The 20,523-nt window shown below is 42.0% G+C and overlaps 1 pseudogene; it reads left to right on the forward strand.

Annotated features, from left to right (window-relative positions):
• Positions 1–17,665: 17,665 nt before the first annotated feature.
• On the forward strand, positions 17,666–20,151 carry LOC129116389 (urotensin-2 receptor-like; annotated as a pseudogene).
• The last annotated feature ends 372 nt before the right edge of the window (positions 20,152–20,523 follow it).

Consider the following 20,523-nt stretch of genomic DNA (forward strand, 5'->3'; position numbering starts at 1 on the left):
AAATGAAAAGTTTACTTTCTAGTTGATCAACCATCCTCATCTGACAGGAAAGCGTAGATAGGACATGTTTATACGTATAAATTTAACTTTAACAGTAAATGTTAGTTTCAAATAATGTTGACGGATTATGTTTTGTTTAAATTGGGTTACATAAAATCAGATTGCATCATGATCTGTTGCTTGCAATAAAACTAGTTTGGAACTTGAAGGAGAAGTCCACCATAACACCCCTTTAATGTGTGTGAAATGAGCAACTAATTGACTAAACCCGGGCACGGGTTGGGATCTGAAGGAACGGTCCTTAGGGTCATACACGAAACGAGACATCTTAAGTGATTCACAATTTTGGAGCATTTAGGAGCAGTGTGAACTGCTTACAATCCGTCAGTCTCCAGATGTGCAGAAGAAATGTGCAGTATTTAAAAAAAAAAAGCATTAACATAAGCTCAGGGAAATTCTATAGTTATTTTACAACAGTTTGATGCTGGTTGCACAAAACTGAACTGCTTCGGCTTCACGTGATTGTGGCTTGGCGTTGCACAACATCACCCATTGTTAGAGACTGCAGATGGAAGAGACACTGGCTGCCTTCAGAGTGATGTAAAGATTCCCAGTGCAAAGGAAAGACATTCAGTAAAGAACAACTAACTGTCATGACAAACAGAGCTTTATTCTGCTGGCATTTCAATTATTATGTTGTAAAATAATGTTATTGTTGAGCATGAACTCAGTGGGATTAATCAGCATTTTTTAGGCTATGCCGTCTGGAGGTTGGCAAGTATGCTGATCAACTATACATATTCATCATTGACCATGGTTATTTATTGGCATGTTATCTATAGATGCTTTAAAATTGTGAATTTGGCTGCAGAACTTTTTATCCCAAATTCCTGGGGGTTGAGGAGCTATGACCCTGACTTCAGTGGGTAATGTCACAGACTCTGTGCTACTCATAAGATGCAATGACTTAATTTATACCAAATCGAACCCTAAAATTTCTTTAAGAGTTGGCAGCCCTTGTGGTGATGCGTCATCCATCTTTAATCTCTACACAGTCTCTGGTTCCCATGGAGACGTTTGTCAAGGATGTTGCAGAGACACAGACGGATAAAAACAAGTGATGTGAGAGTTTGATGCTGCAGAAACCTACATAAGCCTACATAATGACTTATTTCCAACAATTCATTCAAGATTTTAGTTAGAGTTTGAGATCCAACATTTTTTTTTTTTTTTTTTTTTGTAGTCAAAAGATTCCTCCAAGTAAAGTTCCATTTCTTTCAACAAACTACATTTTGAACATGCTGTCTATGAACCACACAGCTCCTAAGAGCATTCATACTCATAGTCAAACTTTAGGGCCTGTTTTTTTTTTTTAAACTGGCTCCCAGGTTGTTTGCTTTCACCACCAAGAACCAGTTTCTTCCATCTCTCCTCTTTTAGCTGCAAGGATTCACAGATCATTTATAGTCATTATTTATACAGGGTTTCACAACCAAATGCAGCTGTAGCCCGTTTGCTTCACAGGAAAATCATGACAAACAACAATCCAAAAAACAGTAGCGCTTTTCCTGTAGCACATTTTTGGAACTTGCATCAAAACAATTATCTGGGCAATATGGCCGACATCTTAAAGTAAACAGCAGGGAAACACTGTTCATCAACTTTGACTTTGTTTGAGCACCAAGCATCATTGATGTAAACTGAGTCCGCCTCCTCTTGTACCACCAGAGTCCTGCATCCTCCTGAGGTCCACCTGTCAAGTGCAGCTTGAATCTGGGTGTTCATCCGTGGGCATTGATTGTCTCAAATGAATCCAATCCCCACACTTCCTTCTCCAACATAGATGAGCTCATTCTTTCATATGCCATAAATGCTCCAGGATGTCCTTATGTGTGTGTATATTTAAAAAAGCCAACTGTTGAAGAAGAACAACAACCAAAGGAAAACTCTGTCACTGTTTTGACTGAAAGGCAACCAGACATCACAGGTAAACACTGCCTTAACACACACACACACACACACCAGGAGGCTTGTCTCACATCGCTGTTTTTTGAATTTTTTCCCAACAAATCATGGTCATCGCCAGCGTACGGTTTGGCCAACAGTGCTTTAGTCTGAGTCTGTGGTCACATCTGTCTGCACACACAGCCAGAAATCACAAGCTCTGTATGCAACGTAATATCGCCTGGACATCGGATAGAAATCAATGACACCTCTCTCGCTCGCTCTCTCTCTCAACACACACACACACACACACACACACACACACACACACACACACACACACACACACACACACACACACACACACAGATACGTATATGTATATACAGCCCTCCTGTGGACCAGTGTAACTCATCAAGTGGATTCCACACTGCAGTTGTGGTCATTAGTGGTGACAGTCCCTGGGTCCAAAACAATGGATCCATGCCCTCCCGCTGCTGCATCTCTTTGTTCTTCCTCTGTTACTTCAAAGCACTCAGCCTCCAACTCTCTGAAGTAAAGTTTTCCCAATAAGACTCTGTAAACTAAAGTCGGAAAGTGACAAAGTTGTGTGACACAGCTGTTAGCTTCGGCCAGTGCTTTATGTATAAATCAAGGTGTCGGAACACTGAGAGACTGCTAATCCGGCGGGTCGGGGCTAAAAAAAAGTCAAACGGGGAGTGCTTTGTGCAGCTGCATCTTCTGAAATGACAATGGAGCCTCGTAAACACCAATACATATTTCTCACAAACAGCCACTAGCAGCCGTCTGCCAGCTGTAGCTAGCCTGAGGCACACAGCAAATGACAGATGTAGCATGCTTCAGCTAGCGGCGCAAACTCACAATATCAATGCAGCTCATTCAGACAGTGACAAGCTGTTGTTTCAGGACCATGGACAGAGGCTGTTTTTCTTGTAAGCGTCGCATAGAGACTGACAGAGAATCGTTCGGAAAATTACAGAAATATTGAAATTGCCCACAAAACAGCTATAGAGCCCTTGGTCTCCTTGTCTCTGCTTCTTATTTTCCCTCCTCGTGTCTTTGGCAGTTCTGTGTCTTTTGGTAATCCATGACATCAGGGGTTGAGCTTGGTCAGCGATGGTCAAACAAGATAAGATAAGATAAGATAAGATAAAATAATCCTTTATTAGTCCCACAATGGGGAAATTTGCAGGATTACAGCAGCAGAGAGGATAGTGCAAACAAGAGACATAGTAAAAAACAAGATCAAAACAAGTATTATAAATAAGTAAATAAGTAATAACACAGTAAAGAATATTAAATAAGTAAAATAACTTTAGTTCTCTTCAGTGCATCATACATTAGTCCTAAATTGTATACAAAAGCATATGATGACAGGCGCTTGGCCAGGCCGTTGCAACTTTCATAGGTAGTGCAGTCTCGCAAGTCATCCTCGCGTAAAATGTTTATAGAGGGCAGGGCGATCTTTCCACACTACTTAGCTCGTGAGGGTTTGGAGGCTGACAGCCACTCCACTCTTGCGCCTGAGGATAACAGATGCACCGTCACATGTGAGGCCCATGGCCGTTTTTTTAGAGAAAGGCATCATTAAAGTTAGCACCCTCTAAAGAATCCCAACACTTCGCAAACAATGCCTGCAGCTAGGGCTAGGCAATATAGCAAAAAATCTAATCATCTATTGTAGGGTTGAACATTGATGCTTAAACGAACACTGACAAATAATCAACAGTAATGTGGATAGAATGACTAAGGGGGTAAAGGCTAATAACACAACAGCTAGAACAGTCTGGTAAGTTCAGAAAATGATATCTCTTTACTATAAACCAGTAAAAGATCAATAAGATGTTCTAAGGCAATTCAATTTCTAGCTTATGAAGCTTCATATACACAATTAATGTCCATCCATCCATCCATCCATCCATTTCCTTCCGCTTATCCGGGGCCGGGGGCAGCAAGCTAAGGAGGGTCCTCCAGACGTCCTTCCCCAGCAACACTTTCCAGCTCTTCCTGGGGAACCCCGAGGCGTTCCCAGGCCAGACGAGATATATAATCTCTCCAGCGTGTTCTGGGTCTACCCCGGGCCTCTTACCAGTTGGACGTGCCTGGAAAACCTCTAAAGGGAGGCGTCCAGGAGGCATCCTGATCAGATGCCCGAGCCACCTCAGCTGGCCCCTTTCGACGCGAAGGAGCAGCGGCTCTACTCCGAGCTCCCTCCGGATGTCTGAGCTCCTCACCCTATCTCTAAGGCTGAGCCCAGCCACCCTACGAAGGAAGCTCATTTCGGCCGCTTGTATTCGCGATCTCATTCTTTCGGTCACTACCCAAAGCTCATGACCATAGGTGAGGGTTGGAACATAGATGGACTGGTAAATCGAGAGCTTTGCCTTACGGCTCAGCTCCTTCTTCACCAAAACGGTCCGGTACAACGCCCGCATCACTGCTGAAGCTGCACCGAACCGCTTGTCCATCTCCCGCTCCATTTTACCCTCACTCGTGAATAAGATCCCGAGATACTTGAACTCCCCGCTTGGGGCAGTGACTCACTCCCAACCCAGAGGGTGCAATCCACCGTTTTCCGGAAGAGAACCATGGCCTCAGACTTGGAGGTACTGACTCTCATCCCGACCACTTCACACTCAGCTGTGAACTGCCCCTGTGCGTGCTGAAGGTCCCGTTCTGAAGAAGCCAACAGAACCACATCATCTGCAAAAAGCAGTGACATTCAACGTCCCTAGAGCTAGTCTGTGATGCCGGGGGTCAGCACGCCCAGGTTCCCGCCCCAGCCTGCCGCCCAGCTCACATTGCACCCGACCCCAATGCCTATCCCTGCGGGTGGTGGGCCCACAGGGTGGCGGCATGATGTAGCTTTTTCGGGCTGGGCCCGGCCGGGCCCCAGGTGCCAAGGCCCGGCCACCAGACGCCGCGGCGAGCTCCCCTCCCGGGTCTGGCTCCAGGAGGGTGCCCCGGTTTCCCTATTCCGGGCGAGGTGCCACAACCTTACATCGTCCGATTCATTGGGGTTTTGTGAATCGCTCTTAGTCTGACCCCTCCCCGAGACCACTTTGCCTTGGGAGACCCTACCAGGAGCTATTGCCCCCGACAACACAGCTCTCAGGATCACTGGGGCACACAAACCCCTCCACCACGATAAGGTGGCGATTCATTGGAGCAATTAATGTGCTCTTTTTATTCAAGCCCGTTGCCTCATCCAGCATGAGTCTGATTTGTGGATCCCAATCAAACTATCCTCTCAAGCATTTTGCTTTCTTTTTGTCTGTTGAAGAGGATGTAATTGAGCAAGAAACCAGTTCTTCAGTCATGAAGACTTTCATGTCCCCAGTTTTTCTGGACCAAATGAGACAACTTTTTTAAAGCTTGTCCATTGTTAGCCAGGAATAATAGCCTTTCTTGGTATTATATTTAGCCTCTGTCCAAATTTCTCCAGTCGTTTCACCTACTGTGCTGTCTCTACTGTACTCTCTCTCTCTCTCTCTTAATCCTACCAGTCGAGGCAGATGGCCGCCCACCCATAGCCCATAGGTTCTGCTCAAAGTTTCTACCCGGTAATGAGGAGTTTTTTTCTTGTCACTGTGTGTTCGCTCTGCTCTATATAAAAACTGTCAGCTATAATTTTACGCCATATAAATTATAAATTGGATTGAAATCACTCCAGCCATGTCTGCTAGCAGTTTCAAAGGTACTGGCATATCTGCTACTAGTAATGCTTTTGCTAGTTTTGCTTTTATCATTGCCACCTTGTTAATCCACCCAAATGACTTTGGCCTGCTTAGGAAATTCAACAAATATGATTGTCTTTTTTTTTTACATTTTACCAGGTTTCCTCTTTGTTGCGGAGGCTGGTAATCCAAATCTTAGTAATGTTAGCTAACGGGACGTGCACACATCTAATATGATCAACCTTTGACATCTCTTTCTTTTATTTTAATAAAAAAAAAAATCTGATATAAAATCCATTCAAAAAAGGAAACAAACAATATACAAGTAACTTCAAAGGTAAATAGAAGTTGCTACAAATACATTGCTTAAATACACATGTTTGTTTGTTTTTTACAAATTTTGGAAGTGAAATTGGGATAGCTAGTCCCAGGCTAGGAGATCACAGATCATGCTCTCATCATGAACCAGGAAAAGTTAAGCACTGTGGTAAGATGTGAATTAGTGCAAAATACTGCTGAAGAGTACATTACATTACAGTCATTTAGTCCAAAGCAACTTACAATCAGTAGTATATTACATATCATTCACCCACTCACACACTGATGACTGGGCTACCATGCAAGGTGCCACCATCAGACTCTAACTAACATTCATGCAACATCCAGTCCACACCGATGGCAAGCCTTCGGGAGCAACTTGGGGTTAAGTGTCTTGCCCAAGGACACATCGACTGCCGAAGCCGGGTATCGAACCACCAACCCTCTGATTGGAGAACTATCTTGCTCTCCACTACGCCACAGCCACCCCGGAGTAACACACAATGCCAAAATTCCCATCTTTAGGCTTATTTTCATTCTCTCATTAGATAACTCTAATTATCTAATAAATATTGTTTGGCCTATTAATGTAAATATAAACATATTATCTTCATATATATAATTATAATAATGATAAGAGCCATAATGGTATAGGGAATATATATATATATATATATATATATATATATATATATATATATATATATATACAGTGGGTACGGAAAGTATTCAGACCCCTTTAATTTTTCACTCTTTGTTTCATTGCAGCCATTTGCTAAAATCGAAAAAGTTCATTTTTTTTCGCATTAATGTACACTCAGCAACCCATCTTGACAGAAAAAAACAGAAATGTAGAAATTTTTGCAAATTTATTAAAAAAGAAAAACTGAAATATCACATGGTCATAAGTATTCAGACCCTTTGCTGTGACACTCATATTTAACTCACATGCTGTCCATTTCTTCTGATCCTCCTTGAGATGGTTCTACTCCTTCATTGGAGTCCAGCTGTGTTTAATTAAACTGATTGGACTTGATTAGGAAAGGCACACACCTGTCTATATAAGACCTTACAGCTCACAGTGCATGTCAGAACAAATGAGAATCATGAGGTCGAAGGAACTGCCCAAGGAGCTCAGAGACAGAATTGTGGCAAGGCACAGATCTGGCCAAGGTTACAAAAGAATTTCTGCAGCACTCAAGGTTCCTAAGAGCACAGTGGCCTCCATAATCCTTAAATGGAAGAAGTATGGGATGACCAGAACTCTTCCTAGACCTGGCCGTCCAGCCAAACTGAGCAATCGTGGGAGAAGAGCCTTGGTGAGAGAGGTAAAGAAGAACCCAAAGATCACTGTGGCTGAGCTCCAGAGATGCAGTAGGGAGATGGGAGAAAGTTCCACAAAGTCAACTATCACTGCAGCCCTCCACCAGTCGGGGCTTTATGGCAGAGTGGCCCGACGGAAGCCTCTCCTCAGTGCAAGACATATGAAAGCCCGCATAGAGTTTGCCAAAAAACACATGGAGGACTCCCAAACTATGAGAAATAAGATTCTCTGGTCTGATGAGATCAAGATTGAACTGTACTCAACTGAACTCATGGCTGTACTAGCTCAAAAGGGTGCTTCTACTCAATACTGAGCAAAGGGTCTGAATACTTATGACCATGTGATATTTCAGTTTTTCTTTTTTAATAAATTTGCAAAAAGTTCTACATTTCTGTTTTTTTCTGTCAAGATGGGTTGCTGAGTGTACATTAATGCGAAAAAAAATGAACTTTTTCGATTTTAGCAAATGGCTGCAATGAAACAAAGGGTGAAAAATTTAAAGGGGTCTGAATACTTTCCGTACCCACTGTATATATATTCCCTATACCATTATGGCTCTTATCATTATTATAATTCTACTATATCCATTGCTGCTGTAATTATTAAAAGTCTTCAATTTTTTAAACAGAGGCTGATTTGTAATTTGTGATTTTGGGCTAAACAAAATACATTGAATTGAAATATATCTATATTACAGTAAATGTCTAAAAGGCCGAAAATGACATTAATTCCCTTTTTTTATTTTTTAAGAATCACTACAAAAGAAACAGGTCTAGTATCTTGAAACAAGGCAGACCGGTGAATCACTCTAGTATCAAGGAAATCAATTTGTAGCTCACCCCTGTGGCATTTTTACTTCTCAAGACAAATCAATTTTTAAAAACACAGTAATAGATTTGAGAGTAATTGTGACTTCAGAGATTAGATTTTCAAAAAAACACGTCTCTCCCCAGCCACTTTTAGCCAGACCATTGCTGGTCTGTATCTCCTGTTGCTGCCTTTATAGTATTTATAACCATATCTCATTTTTGATCTCAGAAATAAAGGAGGATTTGGGACTGCACAGATCTTTTTCGAAATAAGATTGCAATGTGAGCAATATGTGATGGTCTTTGCACCCAGATCCCTCTGATAATTTGTTCTGGCATTATGGGGTGATACAGGCTGATATGATAGGACATAGAATAGGGAAAACGATGAAACTCCTTGCAACCGCATTATGACTTTCCCTGACTTCACATTTCAATGGAGCCTCCTGCTGTTTCACTCTTTGGAGGAGTAATGAATTGCATTGTGATGAGCTGCAGATGTGCGTTCAAACCCACCAGAGAACAAAACATTTTGTGGTGTGTGACTAAAATCCTTTCACAGCCTGGAGGAATATTTTATACACACTCAATAAACTCACCGTAGTGCTTTTAATAATAATAATAATAATTAAGCCTTTATTAGTCCCACAATGGGGAAATTACAATTCTCTGCATTTAACCCATCCCAGAGGAGCAGTGGGCTGCTAAGAAGCACCCGGGGGTTAGGTGTCTCGCTCAAGGACACCTCGGCATGTTGACTCCAGAGGGGTTTGAACCACCATCCTTGTGGTTACGGGACAAGCGCTCTATCTTGTGTGCCACAGCTGCCCCCATTTGTGTGTGGAGACTGAGCAGAGACACATCTTTATTGAGACCGATATCTGATGGCGGGCGGCTGTGGCGTAGTGGAGAGCAAGGTTGTTCTCCAATCAGAGGGTCGGTGGTTCAATACCCGGCTTCGGCAGTCGATGTGTCCTTGGGCAAGACACTTAACCCCAAGTTGCTCCCGAAGGCTTGCCATCGGTGTGGACTGGATGTTGCATGAATGTTAGTTGGAGTCTGATGGTGGCACCTTGCATGGTAGCCTGTCATCAGTGTGTGAATGATATGTAACATACTACTGATTGTAAGTCGCTTTGGATAAAAGCGTCTGCTAAATGACTGTAATGTAATGTAATGTAATGGAAGGATTGACTGTGATGGCCTGTCAGCGTAATGAATGAACTGCAACTGCCGGCCTTACTGGCAAACTGACACTTACATAACACCAGCTCTCGTTTTTTCTCTGGCATTCTCTTTGCTGTCTCCCTCTGAAAGCAGCTTTGATGTGGCCAATAAGTCAGATCCAGTAATGAAGCGGTTGGCTTCAATCACACTGGCAGAAAGCCTCATTTGGATATGATAACCCACCCATACAGTAAAGCGGTCCAGCCTGAGGTTGAGTAAGGCTTTCCAGCCACCAATTTGTCCTGAGGTTCACACTTTGCATAGAGTATACGAAGAAAGATCAGGTCAAACTGTAAAAATGTGTAGTTTTTATTCTATTACTGAATAACAGTGTTCATTTAGGGTTGGACCTGTGGTTTGACACTTGGTCCATCAAGAAGTTCCAAGTTGTAACACTGCACTCTACAGTATCTTGATCTACTTGGGCTTTGTTTTATCGTATTTTCACTCCACTATATTTATCTGACAGTTAAAGTCCTCTCTGTTAACCCATTCAGCATTAAGACAGTGTGAAAACTCTTAGCCTAAGGTTTTTTTTGTGTGTTTTTGTCGTGTGTTACCTTTCTTGTGGGGATATAAATCTGATTATAGTCACGTTGTGAAAACTCGTCTTTTTTTGCCGCAAAATTGAGACAATTACAAGTCTCTATTACCTAAATAATTACATTTCGGGTGGAGACTTGGTTTAAGGTTATGGTATGGATAGGTTAAGGTTAGGGTAAGTCTTCAAAAGATTAATGTCAGTCAATATAACGTTCCCAAAAGTCATGAAAACACATCTTGTGTGTCTTGTGTGTGATTGGGAAATGTACATATAAATACACATATACATATATAAATACAAAAACTTTTACTGAACCAATATTTTGGATCCTGGACTTTTTGTGAAAAGAATATATGAGTAGGCCTAGTACATTGTGAAATTGCTACTCTTACTAAACTCAATTATCTGAACCCCTTCCCCAGGAAGGAAGCAAAAGAGCATCCCAAATGTATTAGTTCTTTCGATCAAGGGCGTATGTCCCTGCCAATATTTTGGAAGGACAAAATTGTTCCTACTAATATTGAAGCAAACTTCTCAAATAACGTACGCGTTATCTTTGGAACGGAAAGAGCAGGATCCCTTGTTGACCAGCGTGGAGTAATGTGTTTCTGTTGTCATCAATTTTGCTGTAGCCAGCTATGAGATCACAGAGGTATTTATTTCCTTAAAAGCCCATCCTTCTCTACATCTGTTTGACAATAATTGGTGATCTGTGCACATTATAAGAAGATATTATCAAAAACTGTTTGAGACACTGTCACTCTGTTGTGTCTCCAATGCTACATGATGTAATCCTGGATTTCTACAACTAATGACTATAATTTCATCAGATGCTCCCCAGCTGACCACGAGTGTCCGCAGCAGACAATTGGTGTCTAAATGTTAATGTTAAATTGGTGTCTTAATTTCTTTGCACAAATTAAGATAATTCCACCATAAATTGATGTGGGAAAAAATCACCAAAATGCAGAACATTGCACATTGTCATTGCACACACATACACACACACACACACACACACACACACACACACACACACACACACACACACACTGAATCACACTCCACCGTGATTGTCGGTGAGTGCACTTTGAAGATGCATTTATGCATTCAGTCAAATTGCTATTTATCACAGGCTTAAGGCTAACAGGATAAAGCGTGTGATTTTCTGAGCGGCCGATTGATGCAGCTGCCCCTCTGCAACTGGCCCGGCATTCAGAATGCTTAAAGAGGATAAACACACATGTGTGCAACAGAGCTGTCAGTGGTAGGGATAATAATCTGCACTCTCTTTCGTTTTTTCCTTCTCTGTTCTCTCTGTGTGTGTGTGTGTGTGTGTGTGTGTGTGTGTGTGTGTGTGTGTGTGTGTGTGTGTGTGTGTGTGTGTGTGTGTGTGTGTGGGATGGCTAATGAGGTGGAGGCGGGTGTCATAAAGTCTGACATGGTTGCAGAGATCTGTGACAGGCAGTTGCACTGCATCATTTGCTGTGCAAGCAGCCGATATTCCGTCCAGATCTGGTTTAACTAGCTGCTAATCAGTGCTCCCTTAATCCCTTTACAAATACTCTCTACTTTTACGAGCATAACCTTCAAAACACATAGGCAGCATGCAGAAGCTATGTGACCCCTGCTGTGATAAGATCCCAAAGACAACCCTTATAAATTCCGTCCACATACCGCGTAAATCCTCAGACACACACACATTCTCCTGCAGAACAGTGTAACATAACAGCCAATGATTTATTTTCAATGGTTTGTAAAGTCTGCAGAGAAGAGACCTTCTTGACTCTGATAGGAGTTCTTTGACATTTAATAAGGACTTAAAAGCAAATGCAAGCTGTTGGAGAGATTTGTGTCCCTCATATGCATTCCAAGTGTCTCCTTCAACCATTAATCATTTCAATCCTATTTCCAATATGCTGTAGTTTCATGAATACTACATGGGGGATGGTCACTATGTGGTTAAGTGGCTAAGCGTATTGACTTGCAACAAAGAGAAGCTCTATGGTAGATTATGGAATTCTGTGTTCAAGTGGTGACAAAAAACATTCCACAGAAAAGTATATTTTTACCTTTAAAAACTGAGATGTATCTACCACAGTATCTTTGACAACAATTTGGCCATTAAGATAAGTTGTCAAGTAAAATGGAAAATGTGAAAAAGATTGTATTGACTGTGGCTGTGTCCCAATCCAGCGGATTGTAGACCGATTGCATCACAGCAGCCGTGACATTTTGTTTTGTTTTAGGGAGCAAGGAGCAAACTGCTCAGTTTATAAAGCTGAGGGGAGAGAACGATGGCCTCTTCAGCGGGGCCAAACATTCTGCCAGCGTAGGTTGGAAGTAAGTCATTAGCCCATTTGAAATGTTTCCATTTGACCGTCTTGTACCTCATCCTATATAAAGCCTTTACTAATTACACAACAATACCCTTTTCATTTATTTATTGTATTGCTGTCACAGAAATGCAAGTCGTGACTGTCACCTTTTTATCTTATTTATAAGTAAATGATTTCTATGTGAATTTGTGTGTATCCTGCTGTGTCAAATTTGTCCGTCTTCTAAGGTTGCACCCTTATGTTAACATATTGATAACTGTTTCTCTTTTCATCAATTTCTCAATGTGATTAGGACAATTTTGGAGAAAATGGGCCTGCAGGGGAGTGTGAATGGGATAACCTGAAGAAAAAGTACAAAGTATGTGCATATGTGTTACTACAAGTTATTAAACATGTTTGTTGACATTTGTTCTGCTGCTGTTGTTTTTGATAACTGTCTTGATTTGACTTTTGCCTTAGGATTGCAAGTATCCAGGGTCAGGAGTGAGTGGGAAATCCACTGCTGCAACTTGGCCGTGGTTTGTCCTCATGGATGAGGTGTTGGGACAGAGGCCGTCTATTAACCCCCCCTGTCCTAATTGCCTCCATCCCTGAGGACAAAACAGGGCCAAGTAGAGCAGTGGGTGACCAGGAGGAGGAGGAGGAGGAGGAGGAGGAGGAGGAAAGCCAGCCAGGGCCAAGCCAGAGAAAGAGAAAGAGAAAGAAAGAGAAAGGATGAGCTGCTGGAGCTAATAAAGGAGGATATGAGGTTGCAGAGGGAGTCACAGGAGAGAAGAGCACAGGAGAGCAGGAAGAGGGTGGATAGGCTCTTTTCTGTATTAGAGAAAATGGTTGATGAATAAAGATGTATAAATTATTGAAATAAAATGTTTTTGTTAAATACATTGTTGATTTTATTTACAAGAACTATTATTATTACGATTATTAATTATGAAACAGTATTTATTAAGAAAAATAACTATATCAAATGAATGAATTATTGAACATATGATTAAAAAACAAATTGAAGACCTATACAGTATGTATTTACAAATAAAATTTGGCTGAGCAGGGATTCCCTGGTGGTCCGCTGGACCTGGATGGGGTGCCACAATAAAGACCCTGGTGTTGCTGGTCATAGGAGACGGGAGGGGCAAAAGGGTGGGGCGGGAAAAGCTGGCGGGGGCACGAAAAGCTTGTGATGCAAACAGGAAATCATCTGTGGACCAGACCGTCTCCTTTCGGGGACCGCTCGGTCGAGCCTTCGCGATATTCAAAGGACCCGGCCGACGTAGACCGCAAAGGCTGGGTCCTCCGAAGGATGCTGCCGCTGGATTGGGACACAGCCATAACTGCAAGCTACCCATGGTTATTGTCCATGTTAGCTTCCCATGCTAAAAGAAATTAGGATTTTGGGATTTTTACTTGTCTGGTGTGAACTGTCTACTGTTTTTTAAACAGTTGCAAACAATAAACCAACAAGCAGTTCAGGATGGTTAAAAAATTGAACTTTTGATATATTGACACCACAGAACAAAATAATAACATTAAAAAGGCTATTATTGAAATAGCTCATGCAACAAAAGGTAGGCAAGCTTTAAAGCCCTTATGGGATAAGATATGAAAATGTCAGACTTTGGTGCCCAGTGGAAGTATCAAAAAAGACAGCTGAATGTGTGATGTGTGTCTGTGCATCTGTGCTTTGTTTGATTACAGCTTTGCCTTTGATTTAAAGGTTAGCAGGAAATCTATCTCTCTCTCTGTTCTTCGTCCCCAGACTACCCCTGACAGTCTTCAAGTTTATGGAAGCGGAGTCATTAAGCCTTGTAATACACCCTCATTTTTATGATAAGGTCATATAATCCTAACGATTTCAGTTCATTTTGATTCGTCTTAATATTACAAGTTCAAGAGTTCCATTCAAAATGACATAAATGAGATAGATGAAGGAGACCTAAGAGTGCAGCAGGGATGACATATATATTTTTTAGGGCAACCAGAAAGTAAGCATCACACTGGTTCCTTTGACAAAAAAGCCAATGGAATTTTAGATTATTGCAGAAAAAAAGTTCTGTGTCAAACATAATTTAGGAAACTTACACATATTGATCAGCAATATAATCATAAATGAACACTCCTTTTATGATATTTGAAGTATAAATTAAATCAACAGAGGTAAAAAGCTAACATTAGGCTATAAACGATCTATACCACGATCGCTTGAGCGTGAGTACGCACAAGGAGGCTGGGAGGGCGGACTGGTCGATTAGATGATTTTGTCTCATTTAGCCACTTCATTTTTAGAGCGTAAACGCAATCGGCAGAAGTATGAAGCTAATTTACAAACAAACTATGATCTATAAACAATGTCATAGAACAAAACGTTATAATCTCTATAGCTTGTGTTGACCACAGACCGTATGTCAGCCATCTAACCCAAAATCCATTCAGAAACACCATTGACTTTAAGACAAGGGACTTGAAAGTGCAAAAAGGCTCATCCATCTCTAGGTTTAGGAACTTATTCATGCATTCTATTGAATAGAACTGGATACCACATTCAAAGATGGCGCCTCATTCCTTCCAATAGAAATTACGTATTGAGTGGCCTCCGTACACTTCCTAACTCTTCCTTTTTGGGGCAACATTGAGCATTTGCACTAGAGAACTTCAAAAGCTTGAGGCGATTGAGATCATGCGTCGGTTATTCCACTGGTCCAGCCAGCTGACTCCATGTTGGCTCCCCGCACACGTCAGATGGATAAAATAATTATGATACGGCTCTTTTGTATCGTCCAAATGTTATTGAACAGATTGTATCGAATTCAAATAATAAGAAGACTAATTGTGAAGGGTTTGTTGATGCTCACAAAAATGATAAATTGTTTCACAGCTGGTCTTTTCTAATGACTTTGTGTGGAAAAAATGCATACTTGGCCAGTGTGCGTCATACAATGAACACAGAAATTGCAAGCCACTATGCCAAAATCACTTCACAGCACAGCCCTGTGTCTGGGGGATATACTGAAAGAATAACACCTGCCGGTCCTGTTAAGTTGAAAACATTTTCGACTCACGTGGACACATCTTAACTACCTTGCATGAATTTAAATCCGTTCACATCCACTAACATCTTTACATTAACTTCATATGCAATCACTTTCCCTCTAAAATTCACTTTACGCTCAGTCTTAACTCAAATACAAATCTGTCATCATAATATTTCAAAGATGCTTTTCTCACATGGATGTATGATTATTTTTCATATAAAATGCCTCTGTCAGTGAGGAGGAACACAAGCGAGAAAAGGCTCCCATACACCTTTATAAATGCTCTGTCCCTCTGTGAGTAGCAACAGAAGGCCACACACATTGTTTAGCTTGGCCCGAGCCCCCCCCCCCCCCCCCCCCTGCAGCAGATGATGTTTGATGACCAACCTTAGGTGAATTGGTGCAGTGGTAGGTGGCATTGACCCTGGCACTATCCATTTGAAGTAATGGATACTGGATACACCAGGCTGGAACAAATGGGCAGTGTTGGCTTATTGTGTGTGTGCATTTGTGCCAGCAGGGTTGTTCCGTCGGTGCGTAATGTGTCTCAAGTCCCAGTGTTGCATGTCAGTTTTTGGCACACGCCCCCGTTGCATGGAAATAGATGGCACAGAGGTTAGAGAGAGAGAGAGGGAGAGAGAGAGAGAGAGAGCAGAACACATTTCCTGCATAGCTCTCTCTTGCCCCTTCTCTCCGTCTTCTCCCTCCCACTTTGGGCTTCTGAGCGAGAGCGCCTCACTAGCAGTCTCTCTCTCTCTCGCTCTCTCTCTCTCTACTGCTACCTCTCTACCTCTGGCACTCTCACTCTCTCGTTCACTCGCTCAGTCCGAAGGGGGATTCTCCGTAACCAGCTGTAGCTTAATGTGATCCTCACTTCTCAACATCCTTTCATTGATGTTCTCTGGTTTATTTGTTTTTACATTCTGTCTTCTATATTAAATTACTTTGCTGCCGATGTAACGGCTGACGGTGTTTGGATGCTCCCAAGGTGCACAAAGAGTAGAGGGAATGGAAAATAACTTTAAAGCTATCAGTGTACCTTTATTTTGAATCCAGACACGTTGGATTGGTTTATTTTCTATTTAGAGACTAGTCAACAATGGATGGATTTTTCTTATTGTAGTGGATGACTCATTGATGTTAATCTACCGCCTTGAGACTACTGGATATAGATTTTTTTCTTTTCCTTTTGTTCTACCTGCGTGTTTAATCCCTCAACGACTCTGAAGAATCAGTTGGGACTTTTATGGAGTGTTAAATTTTTGCAGAAAGTGCGAACTTTGAAAGGAGCCAAGTGAGACAAAGCATGGCTGATCGGAGCACAGCTGAGTGTTGAACACTTCTGTTTTGGGAGGCAGTCCAGGTAAGAATCTAGATTCTAAGACTTTAATTCACTTGCATGGCCAGACATGATCGTCCGTAAAGCTAGATTTACATGCATGCATGCATCACTGTTGTCGCGCTAAGCGGAGCAGACAGGTCTATTAGTGAGGACTGTAATGTAATATCAACCCTGTCATCTCTGTCCCTGGTGCTTTTGGAACAGCATGTGTTGCAAAGGAAGAATACTTCTTGGGTTATCTCTGTCCAGTCTAATCCCAACATCAGACAAAGGGAGATCTCTGTGACTGAGTAAAAAGTTATCTGTGTTCGTTCAACAGTGGCAATAACTGTGTGGCTTTTTTCAAACAGAAAAAACCGGGTGTGTGCATCACAAAAGCTTGCATCATAAAGTAAGGATAAAAAGTAAGGATGCATATCCTCATCAGTACTCTAGCGTAAATAAAACTCAGATTGAATAACTCTCATATCTATAAAATGTTATTTTATCTGCATTAAATGTTCAAAATGCAACGAACAGAATAAGTTGCTGTCATGTTATTTCTTAAATGCTTTTCTTTCAAACCTATCTTTGAATAAGACTGTGGCACTTTTGTTCACATTTACCCCAGACACTTGCCATCTGAAAACTTGTGTAACCTTACAAGAACATAGGTTTTAAAATGCTGTAAATAAAAAATGGAATTTGATGAGCTCAGAGCTATTTTCAGAATGGCTCTCTATGCCACAAGTAAAGTCAGGGATTTCATTTTCCTCTATATGAGTGAGTTGGTCATGGTTGATTTCCACCTCTGCAAACATGCAAGCAGTCAGATTTTGCAAATGACTAGTAGAGATGGAGCCTGAAAAGGAGCTTTGCATTGAAAGCAAGCTCATTAAAGCCTTCCCTAATGACTGCTTCTGTTACTAAAGGAGATTGTGAATGAAATGAAACATGCCAGCATAGTTTCGCTGACTATATTAGCCCTTATTTATGTAAGTTCCAAACCTATACAATACTATAATAATACAATAGTCGGTCATACAACAAGGGTTGATTACCGAAAGTTGATTTTCTGTACAGTTGCCACCCTCAACCCTTACATTTCTGTCCCCACGCATCCAGATATGACTACAGTGTCCATGGAGCCTGTGGGAGTCCTCGTGGAAAGGGGCGCCAACGCCACCGACACTCCTCTGAGCACACATGAGGACACAGCCGCCACCTTTACCATCGGCACCATCCTCTCCATCATGTGCCTCGTTGGAGTCTTGGGCAACATCTACACCCTGGTGGTCATGTGCCACTCCATGAGGACTGCAGCCTCCATGTATATCTACATCATAAACTTAGCTTTGGCAGATCTGATTTATCTTCTCACCATACCCTTTGTGGTCTGCACACACTTCCTGAAGGGGTGGTACTTCGGGGACGCAGGGTGCCGGATTCTGATCAGCATCGACTTCCTGACCATGCACGCCAGTATCTTCACGCTGACAATCATGAGCACAGAGCGCTACTTTGCTGTGCTCAAGCCACTCGACACAGTCAAGCGGTCCAAAAGTTACCGGAAGGCCATCGCTCTGCTGGTCTGGGCCGCATCTCTCATCCTCACCCTGCCAATGATCGTGAGCATTCAGCTAATGACAAAGGACAACAAGGCTATGTGTCTGCCCACGTTGTCGCCACTCTCCTACAAGGTTTACATCTCCTTCCTGTTTTGCACCAGCATTGTGGCTCCTGGACTGATCATTGGCTATCTCTACATCCAGCTTGCACGCACCTATTGGGTCTCACAGACGGAGACATTCAAACAGGCAGAAGAAACTTCCCAATCAAAAGGTCAGTGTATCACAAGATAGTGTATTCCAAGGGTTACAAGTGTTTGTACTTCACTCAAGATTTATTTCTTATAGTCCTTTTTGGGCTTTACTGCTCGTCTTCAGAGATGTACGCAGTGAATATTTGCATGTATGTGTTCAGTCATGTATAACAACCCTACTCCAAACCAATCAATTCGACGACAACATTATTAACCTAAACAGTTACAAATCAACTATTTTCTGTCCTGGCATTTCTAAGATTTCCTTAGGTTTGGGCTTTGAAACTACTTGGTTAGGGTTAGGGATAGATTGCATCTGGGTAAAAATAACTACTAAAAAAAAAAATACCTTGACTGTCGGCAGGAGGCAGAAAACAAACCGTAACATATGTGAAAAGGTTTGACCTTTTATTAACCCATCCCACTACTCCAACTTCCTCCCTCTGTGGAGGAAAGACAGTCCCTCTAATCCAATCTGAGGCCCAGTTCTTGGTTCTCCTTTTTTGGTGTGCGGCATCACCTAGTCCATGTCCCTCATGTTTTACCCAGTCTGCAACTCAGCTGGAGATTAATCAGACACATTTATCAGGTAGAGTCTGATAAATAGGCAGGCAGTTGGGCAAGACACTGTGCAAAGTCCCGCCTAAGACATTCCACTCACCAAGGCGGTTGATTTAGTCACTTTTCTCAAAGCTATGACCTTCTGTTTGGGCAAGGGTTTGCCAACCACACAACCGCATTATAAAGGATGAAAAATATTTTAGAGAATATTACTGCAGCAGCATTAGTTTGTTTCACTGCTTAAGGCATTCCTTTATCAATCTTACTTACTGCTGCAGGTTTTCTATTGTCCATTTTCCTCTTGCTCTCAGCTCACACTGGGACAAAACCTGTTCTAATTTACTTCATTGCAGGGCTTAAGACAGGTTCATTTTGTCTTATCAGTGTGTTCAACAATGTGGCAAATGCTGCCATTCACTTGCATTAAAAGCTGTTCATAAGTTCATTAATTTAACCTCAACCTTGGAGCAAGATAGAATGCAGACTGCCTAACTTTCAAAAGTGCTGCTACTTCCCACAAGAAAAGTTAGTAGGCTACGCTCTGTCCCTACCAGTGCTGTGAGTAATTATGGATATCTTGCTGAGATCATGCTGGGGCAAAAAGGTTTGATATTCCGCCCCTTGGCTTTCATAGTCATCTGTTACTATTATAATAGTAGGGCATGCTTTTGCTATATCTCAGCCTATAAACACGCACATTGGATCTTGTGAATTCAAAGGAAAGAGTTTTTGTGTTCATTCGTAGTTTGGTTAGATACAGTTAATCAAATAATTAATCCATCACTATCTGGTGCATCTCTGATTGTCATTAATGGTTCAACTCTTGTGTTCCTAAAGGTGCTGTACCTGATCTTCACCATCGTGCTCCTCTTCTGGGCATGTTTCCTGCCCTTCTGGATCTGGCAGCTGCTGTGTCAGTTCCACCCCTCACTGCCCCTGTCAACCAAAGCCAAACGCAACATCAACTACTTGACCGCGTGTCTGACCTATTCCAATAGCTGCATCAACCCCTTTCTGTACACGCTGCTCACTAAGAACTACAAGGAGTACCTGAGGAAGCACAAGCGGTCCTGGACAGCTGGCAGCTACTTCAACCGGAGGAGTCGCTTTCAGCGTTCGCCACGCAGGTCGCCATCTTCCAGCAGTCAGCAGTGTACTGAGAGCTTCATGCTCACACACACAGCCTCCCTGCGAGCACATAACAGCAGCTTGTAAGGTAGGAGCAGATTTTTCTGACGAGTAAACCAAAAGTACTAAACCAAAAGTACTAAGCTGTGTTCCCTGAACACAGCTTAGTATTTTCAGTAATTTCCATCTTTCCACTAACAATTATTCGTAAACCGCCTGAGAGCCAGTGGATGATTGAGGCTTTGTGGATTTGTTGGAGTTTTTTCTCAGATGAAAGGCTTCTGATGGGTTATGTGATTACAGATGGCATTGATTTCTGGCCCTCTGAAAACTAGCAATACCACTTGATGTTTATGTATGGAACTGGTTGAGTCGCGAAGCATGTACAGCAACAATAAATTGCAAAGTGATTCTCTAAATAAACTTTTTTGCCCTTAGAATTGTTAGTGCCCAAAGCAT

This window comes from Anoplopoma fimbria, unplaced genomic scaffold (assembly GCF_027596085.1).
Source record: "Anoplopoma fimbria isolate UVic2021 breed Golden Eagle Sablefish unplaced genomic scaffold, Afim_UVic_2022 Un_contig_8456_pilon_pilon, whole genome shotgun sequence".
NCBI lineage: Eukaryota > Metazoa > Chordata > Actinopteri > Perciformes > Anoplopomatidae > Anoplopoma > Anoplopoma fimbria.